Genomic DNA, 9,320 nt, shown 5'->3' with positions numbered 1-9,320 from the left:
AGCATCCAAACAACCGCAGCTGTTATGAAGATGCAATGACATTTCCCAGAAGTTGGAATTCTTCTCCGATATTTAGCATTGATAGTATTGTTCAGTTCTAAGTGATAGAAAGACACCCGAGATGGGTTGACTGAACCAGTGATCCAATAGTTAGATGATAAACGGGTGACATTATTATTAGAATAGCTGTGGTATTGAGGTTGTGCGGCCACTCACAGCCTTTGATTTCTTATAGGTTTTGTAAACAGGAAACCAGGATTACAGATAATGACGGGCCTTTAGAATCAATCCAGAAGCCTGGGAGCTCTCTCTTTCGGGCCCAATGTGTGAAAATGGATGATGATGTGATGCTGCTCGTTGGGCTTCGTCCAATCCCAGGACAGGCTGTAAACGCGTGGGGCTAATCTCATAATTATCCGGCACCCCCCACCCCACATTGTTCTGGCAGAGAGTTACCATTAACTGTGAGGATATCTTTGTCCTGCAATGTCAGGTCTCCCGCTGAGTCACAGGGCAGAAAAACACTCTCAAAAGGGATTTAAGGGAAGGGAATGACTAAGATGTTCATAAAGTGGGAACACTATACTTCCATCCATCCTCCAGGCCTTAGGGCAATTACTGGAATGGCTACTAACTGTTTGAAATAAATCAACTTGTACATAACAGTAGAGCTGTAACCTTGGAGTGAATTTGGGGTAAAAACACTGCCATTTTAACCATGATAATTGTCAACAATCTGCTTTTTCTTAATGGAATGTCATTGCATGTATTCATACCTACGCATGACATGGCAAACTTATTCCTGAACTGGAGACTTGTTAATAAGGCAAACTCGGTAACAAAGTGAAACTGTGCAATCACAGCGCGACCTTGGGGAAGGCAATGTTCCGAAACGACGTGGTAAACAGGCACGGCTGTTCTCTCATGAATATGCATCGGCCAGCCGACTGATAACAAACGCTGCTCTGTTCTGTCCTGTCAGTCAACACCGGCACCATGAAGCTCCAACCTGCCTGTGTTGTTGTGTCTACTGTCCAGGTTGGTGACAATCAAGGAGTGGGTAGACAGTTCACGACCCCGGGGCGCTGGTCATCCCCTTCAGCGGAGGAGTGGAGAGTCTCCTGCAGGACATGAGTGAAGGGGAGATTAAGAAGTACTGCACCGAGCACAAGGCTCAGAGGTTAATTAGCATTCAGTTTCCTTTAATTGCGTGCGCTGATAGAATAATACATGGTAGAGTAATTACCATTATAAAGCAAGGATCCCTCTCTATACGGGAACAACTCAGTCAAAGGGTTTTCTTATAAATGAAGTTTTTAACTGTCATCTGTCATCTACAGGTATAATTATAACTTGGGCATTTCGGGTGTATTGTTCGCATGTGAAAACCTCTATGGAGGAAGAGAAATCGTGACAGCAGATTTTTTTCTCTGCTCAGAGAGACATTGGGATGAATTCTTAAAGGTGCTGCTAAATGAGACGGCAAGCGTGACAATTCATTTTTTTAAATCACTGGAGAATGAAATGTTCAATGTTGACCCTATTTTATTTATTTAATGCGTTTATGTATTGGAATTGATGTGGTCTTGCCACAGACGTGAACTTTGGCTACGAATCAAAGCACCAGTAAAATATCCTAAAAGACCTAGCATTTACAGCACCACGAACAACATGGAAAATAAAATTGCTTTCACCCTGCTTATTCCGACAGCGTTCTGACAAGGATCATCAAGGCTGGCTATGGAGCCCTACAGTTGGAGTACTTCTTCACAGCTGGACCAGATGAGGTCCGTGCGGGGACCATCCGGGTAAGACCCTGCCCCCGCGGCCGGCCGCGCCGCATACCGTTCCACCCTGCTGGCATGCAGCCTGATATCAGCCACTTTCAACTTTGTCATGGTCCAGCTTTAGCTAGTCATTACAGACCAAGGATAACTTCAATTACTGTTGAGCTGCTGAACAGTGAAAGTGGGGGCTACTTTGATTGAGGAGGGCAACAATTGATTTTGCCCATTACTTCCTGAGAATGTTTCCATCCCGTGCAGATCTGCCTGCCCTCCTCCTGCCGTGGGAGATAAGGGGCCCTAGCATTGTGCCTGCCTAATCTGTGTGACGGGGGTTGTCTGTGCTGAAATTGATGTGGCTTTTTATTCAACCGTTTGTGGGTCTTGCTGGGAGCTCCTCCTCTCTGTGTCTCAGTTTACTGAGCCCGCCGAGAGCCTGGGTGACACTGAATCACAGGAGGATTTACATCGATACAGATGTTGGCTCGGCGCACTGCTATTGTGCAAATGTTAGAAGGATTAAGAGCAGTCATAATAAGGTTTTAACCTGTCAGGAGTTGCATTCTGATTCGCTAGTCGATCTGTGTAAGGAACGTGAGCAGTTTAAAAAAATATATTTTTTATTTTTACAACTAACTAAACTGAAAGTATGTATGTTATTAAGAAAATGTTTTAGGTTGATAATAAACAGAACATTTTTATTTGGGTGACATCATAGTGGTTAAATATATGAGCCACCTCCGCCCAGCCATGAGTGATGTCCTCAGTGGGTTTAGGAAAGTAACAGAACTCCTCCAAGCATTTCTCCTATGGGCTTGTCTCCTTTGACATAACTGATTACGGCTAGCCTTGATTGTGTGTGAGGCGTTTAGTCAGGTAAGCATCAGTGAGTAGCTATATTAACCCAATACATCTTACATTGTAAAAACGACACTCTGTAACATGGTGCTGCTAAGCCCTTTAGCATGCTTTATTAGGCAGCCTCGAGGTGACCATTATCTATCAGGCTGCTCTGCATAGCTGTTAACTGCTATGATGTGTATCTCTTGTAATGCACTATAGGACCAAATCAGCCCCTAATCTATTTTTCTCTACCTAGACAAACCTTGATGCTGATTAATGGTAGTTAAACTTACAAGCACTCCGTCAATGAGATTGCATAGGGATGGTAATGTATTGGAGTCATTAAATGCACATCATTCTTTTGGCATGAAATATGTTGACCCCAACCTGATTATATACATAATTAAAAGTGCTCCGCAGTTTTGGAGTACAGTGCTACAGAGCCGAGAGAGAGAGAGAGAGAGGGAGAGAGAGAGAGAGAGGAGAGAGAGAGAGAGAGAGAGAGAGAGAGAGAGAGAGAGAGAGAGAGAGAGAGGGAGAGAGAGAGAGGGAGAGGAGGTCGACAGGCACAAGTCATAATGATGCCGCGCAGGGATGTCACTTATTTGGGTAATTTGTCATTTTCCCAGGCATTATTTCAATGCATATAAATTGCGTATTTTATCAGAGACCGTTGTGACTTCTGATGCTAAATGGGATTTAATGTAGGAAGAATTTCTAAAAGTTGGGGGGGAGGGGGGAACGGTTGTTTTTTGTTCTTGGAGAAAAACAACCAATTTCATATTTTCCTTGGTCATTCTGTTATAATGTTGGTTTTAAATGTATGTATGAATGTATATTCTATAAAGGGATCCTTTATATTTCCTTTCAATCATCTGCTGTGTTAGGAATACATTTTGAGGAAATTCAAACATGACAAAGGGGATATAGCGCACACACTGTATATAAAACGTAGTGAAAGTTTCCATTTCAAAATGGTCAGGTATGATACAGCCAGGTCAATACAGTGTGTATCCCCCTGCAACACTGCCTCTCTCCCTCTCTGGCGACCTGAGGCCAGAGTAGCAACCCACAATGAGGGAAGATTGCTTGGACAGAAATCAATAGCGCCACGGAATCAGAAATTGCTGGTGGGCATTGATAGCAGCGCAGGCTCCTTATCGGCCTCAAGGCTACTCTAGCAAGGCACAACCGTGTGACGTGCAATCCAGAAATCAGGAGCGAGGCAAGAATAACCCCCAACACACCCCCTACCCATGCTCACTTCACCATCCCCCTATCAAACAGTATGTCAGTCCTGTGCTGAAATCCATCTTCTCCAAAACAATTAATTTACCTTGTGCGTCCTTTCTTCTTTCCTCCTCCTGACAGAAAGGAACCAAGGCTCCACAGGCAGCCGGCAAGATCCACGCAGACTTTGAGAAGGGCTTCGTTATGGCTGAAGTAATGAAATTCGGCAGATTTTAAAGAGGGAGGCAAGCGAGAATGCTGTCAAGGTGAGCCGTCTGGGTGCAGATGAGAGAAGTCTCCTGTGATCAGTGGAGCTGACAGTCACCCCACTGCTTGCACTGCAAACACTCTTCACCTTTAGCCAGGGGAAGAAATTACTGCACACACTCCGCCAGCGCACCTGACAAGCCAATGGATTCTGTCTCTAAACACTGCCATTCTTCTCCTGCGGCGCATATCTTCATCACCATCTGTTTTAACAGGCTCACGGTAGGCCTTTCTTATACCTCAGGCCAGCCTCTCAGAGGAAGATCTCTGTACCCCACAAGGCCACATCTATAGAGCAGACCGTTAGCTCGGCACTTTTTGTGAGAGTGATATAAAGAGTCAAGTTAAATAAAGTGTGAAATCTTTACATTAGGACTGTTGCACGGATGAACAGCGCATAAATGTGGCCTGCATATCTTATTTTATTACTGCCAATGTTTGTTTTGACCTTTTTACTGGGCTGTGGCTTTTACATGGGCGCTGCTCTGTCCAATATAATCACTGTATTTCACGGTGAATTTGAGAAGACTATAGCGTTGTGATAAGTACAGCAGGTAGTGTCACGGAATGCTTTAAAGGTTGTTTTTTTCTCCCTCGGCGAGTGTGTGCTGATGTTCAGGGTAACTGTAAGACATTGGCCTCATCTGTAACACCTCTCACCCGCCTGGTTGAGGTAATGCTATTTGTTCTTGCTTTTTTTCCCTTCTCCCCCAGAAGAAAGCTCGGGGCAAGGAACAACATTCCAAAGTGTTCCATGTCACACAATGGATTGGAGCAATTTCCCAACACCCAGCGTGACTTAGCGTGTCTGATGCTGTTGGTTTGTCTTGTATGGTCCTGCCATTGGAACAGCAGGACATGAATGTGTCAGTGGTTAGCACGCGTCTGGAGGAAGTGCCTCTATTGGTTTACCTCCAGAGCCTTGACTGGCATCTGTTATTATAGTGTGTACAAAGCACTTCACAGGGCTATTATGTAGATAGTCTTGGTACTTAAGCTTCAAACGCCATTAAACTTGACCACCAGCCAATAGCTGTTGATGAGATCAAACCATGATGTAATTGGATACTTTTTACCTGTTAAATTGTCCCCGGGTTCTGTTTAAAATGTAGCAGGTCTAAAAGTATTTAGTTCACCAATGGAATATATGGATTAAACAATTAGGGATGTGGACAAAGTGGAAATCAGAGTATCAGATGCTAATCCCTTCTAAATCCTGTGCAGAAGATGTGTGATTAGCACTGGCAAGCAGTGAGAGCTTGCCCTACTTACTCATATTATCACCAAGTAGATCTCCGCAGCTCACTCAATGGCCAGCCAAATCCTTTCTCTGACAGAGAGTTATACACTACATAACTTGCCCTTGATCCACATCGGAAATAAAAAATACATTACCAGAATATTACATTCAATATTTCACCTCATGTCTTTGTAAAATGTATATAATTCAGCTGTAATCTATTGTTGGTTACTACTTCCTAAAGTGTCAGTAGAGGGGAAATGTGCCAGGCTCTGGGGTTTTGAACGCTGATGTTATGGAAGCCTGACAGACCTCCCGAGTGGCGCAGTGGTCTAAGGCACGCTTGTGGCGTAACAGGTTCGATCCCAGGCTGTATCACAGCTAGCTGTGACTGGGAGATCTATGATGTGGCGTACAATTGGCCCAGTGTCGTTCGGGTTAGGGGATGGTTTGGCTGGTCGGGATTTCCTTGTTCCAATGAGCTCTAGCGACTCCTTGTGGTGGGCTGGGCGCCTGCAAGCTGATTTGGGCGCCTGCAAGTTGACTTTGGTTGCCAGCTGGACTGTTTCCAGGTTAAGCGAGCCATGTCAAATAGCAGTGCGGCTTGGCAGGGTCGTGTTTTGGAAGATGCATGGCTCTCGACCTTCGCCTCTCTCGAGTCCATAGGGGAGTTGCAGCAATGGGAGAACACTGTAACTACCAATTGGGGAGAAAAAGGGGTAATAAGTACAACCCCCCCAAAAAATGGAAGCCTGACATCAGAGCCTCAGGTCCGGCTGCATGCTCTCTTCCTAATCCCTCATTCCCTTGAACACCTGCTCTTTCCATGACATAGACTAACCAGGTGAAAGCTACTGATACCACCTGTTAAATATATACATATGTGTATATATAATATATATATAATCATATATATATATATATATATATGGACACAGAGCGTTTCTGACTGCAGCATTAAGGCCAATGCTATTTATGCCAGTTGTGGGAATGGACTGTTTGAATAGGCCAGCGTACAAGGATATCACATTATTAGTAATCATATCTGCTTAAGCCAAGCTTGCTCCTCCAGATGGCTGCTTTCAAGTGCAAATGAACCAGTTAGACGTGTCTGGTTTAATGCATACTCAGGAATCACAAATAGCCATTGATTTTTTTTTCCCCCCTGTCTCCCTCTCCATGCAGTGTTTCTGGTGCTATTGGGTCTGGATTAAATGGTCTCCTGAGCCTTTAAAGGGACATTGATTCTTCTAATTAATTGTGCTCTGTGCAGAACCAGAATGCATAAACCCGTCCGTATTAGCACTTCAAGTCAATTATTTTGAGTTTGCCCGGGAAGGGGAACAAACACATCTAATGTATACAAAAGAAATGTTGGAACTTATTTTGTTTCCTTAAGAAGTATGAGGATGCTATAATGACGGAGCATTATTAAAATGTTACTTGTACATATGAATGGAAATTGACAGAGAAGAGGGTTATTCACTCAGTGGGATTCTAGACACCCCGTGTGTGTGTGTGTGTGTGTGTGTGTGTGTGTGTGTGTGTGTGTGTGTGTGTGTGTGTGTGTGTGTGTGTGTGTGTGTGTGTGTGTGTGTGTGTGTGTGTGTGTGTGTGTGTGTGTGTGTGTGTGTGTGTGTGCGTGCGTGCGTGCGTGCGTGCGTGCGTGCGTGCGTGCGTGCGTGCGTGCGTGCGTGCGTGCGTGCGTGCGTGTAAGACAGTGAGATGATGTGCACGTATGTTCATTGCTAATTTGCTATTTCTTGTTTTTCATAACTGTCATTAATTAGGTGTTGTGTTTCTCTATTTTACAGGCAGCAGGGAAATACAGACAACAGGGAAAAACCTACATTGTGGAGGACGGAGACATTATCTTTTTCAAATTCAACACGCCAAACCAGCCCAAGACTAAGAAGTGACTCAGTCGCAGTCAGTCGGCTACCAGAATGGACTGTGCCGTTAGAGAATTCTTCTTTGTTTTAGACAGAATGAAGCTGGAGATTGATTGCTACCTGCCAAGTCGGCTCAGTCCTACCTACTGCCCACTCTGCCACATTATCCCTGTTTATTTTCTGTCCAGGAGAATTCTATACAATCCCCCTTGCCAAAGCACAGATCCACTAAACACTGACAGCTTTGCTATTTAAGATCAGGATGCCCCCCCCCCTCCAAATGGTAGGAGCATTTGAAGAAGAGTATTACTCTCTTGATACTTCATTAATCTCCATCACTGGTGCCAGGCCTGACACAGCTGACAGCAGGGACAATGCGAGCTGCTCCTCTCCTCCTTCCAGAGATAATGCATGTTTTACAGTAGCCCAGATGTCTACACTCAATAAAACATTTGACAAAACCAGCCGGTGTGTGTTTGGGGATGTCTGTATTGACTGGCGCGGCATGCAGGCGGCGATAGTGGGTCCTGCTGGCAACTGATTACAGAATTAAAAGACACAGTTGACAGTGGCTCTGGCAGAGAGGGGACAGCAGTAATTGTATCTGTAAAGTGATTCTTATTTTAGAGGGCTAAGTGTGGGATGCTGATTATTTCATACAAGAGAATTGGTCAGGTGAAATTGTGTTTGAATGAACCTTTCCTCTCCGTGGTTATACCTGCTCTCATTTGAGTCCTGGTATTCTGATATGTTCTGTATTTCAAGAGATTGCTTTATAAATGTGCACCCCATTATTATTGAGAGTGCCATTAGCTATTATCACTAAATGTAGGTATGCCTGAAGGCTGTTTTTGTCAAATTCTCCTGTGTCTCCATGCCACTGAGTGATCGGAAAAAACATCCTTTCCAAAAGACTTTCTTTTATATGGAATTCTGAAAAGTAAAAGGAAGTCACAATTCAGAAGCACAACCCCCCCCCCCAAAACATTCCTAGTCCCACTGAAGTAGTGTTTTTCTCACCTGTATACTTTGTGTGTAAGTGTTTTTGAGGCATTTATGCTGATGGAATGGTATGGCTGGAGCTGCGGACGCTGCTGCAAAGTGAGATTGCGTGCTCCGCAGGAGTGAGAACACAGAGAGGATCAAACTCCTTCCCTGAATATCTTGCCTCTATAAATACCCCCCTCTCTGCAGAGAACAAAATGGCCTTCTGATGGAGGCACAAAGATTGAATAAAAATGGTAATTTCTCATGAAGGGTATTGCATGTACTTGCTTTAAAAGTCGTTGTTTACGATAAAAATACTGCACAGGCACTATAAAGCGTTGTGTTTGGCATCAAAATAAAGTTGTATTACTATCTTCAAGACATAATTACCCCCCCCCACACACACACACACACACACACAAATGATCATGTTTGATGGGGGATGTTGGGGTTGTGGAAAGTACCTTTATAAGGTAAAGCATTGTAGCCATGCATTCCACAATGTATATCATAGTCGCTATGTACTGTATGTTCTATATTCTTGTCCAAGCTGAGCTACTGGGGGTATTTTAGGTTAAAGGGATACTTTAGGATTTTGCCAATGAGGCCCTTTATCCATATCCCCAGAGTCAGATGAACTCATGCATACCATTTTAAAGCCTCTGTGCAGTTTGAAGAAAGTTGCTAACTAGCGTTAGCGCAATGACTGGAGGTTTATGAGTAAACTACCACTAGCTTCCTTCGTACTGGACACAGAGACATAAGAGTGGTCTCCACAAGTTCATCTGACTCTGGGGAAGTAGACAAATGGCCTCATTGGCAAAATCCCGGAGTATCCCTTTAATCATTGTCTGAGTGAAAACATGAGGTTTCTCCAGGGACTACAGCGAGGGCTAAAGGCATTCCTTCCCATTCTTTTTAGGCAAGAAGGGTGTTGTTGTTGTTAATCAACCCCCAAACCCCACATTGAGGCCCATTCAATAGTCATAAGGGCTTGGATTGACAAGTTGATCTCTGTGGTCTGCCTCCAGTGTTTTGTTTTTCAGATAATGAAGTATCAGTGCATTTCTTAGGAAC

General features: G+C 44.1%; 1 long non-coding RNA gene across 1 annotated transcript; it reads left to right on the top strand.

Annotated features, from left to right (window-relative positions):
- The first annotated feature begins 262 nt into the window (after nucleotides 1-262).
- On the top strand, nucleotides 263-7,192 carry LOC112225250. The gene is made up of 4 exons (XR_002949552.2): nucleotides 263-1,180; nucleotides 1,712-1,808; nucleotides 3,999-4,123; nucleotides 7,179-7,192. It is a non-coding gene; the product is annotated as an uncharacterized LOC112225250 (long non-coding RNA).
- Nucleotides 7,193-9,320: the final 2,128 nt, after the last annotated feature.

This window comes from Oncorhynchus tshawytscha, linkage group LG26, assembly GCF_018296145.1.
Source record: "Oncorhynchus tshawytscha isolate Ot180627B linkage group LG26, Otsh_v2.0, whole genome shotgun sequence".
Taxonomy (NCBI): Eukaryota; Metazoa; Chordata; class Actinopteri; order Salmoniformes; family Salmonidae; genus Oncorhynchus; species Oncorhynchus tshawytscha.
This window is presented reverse-complemented; position numbering and strand designations above follow the sequence as displayed.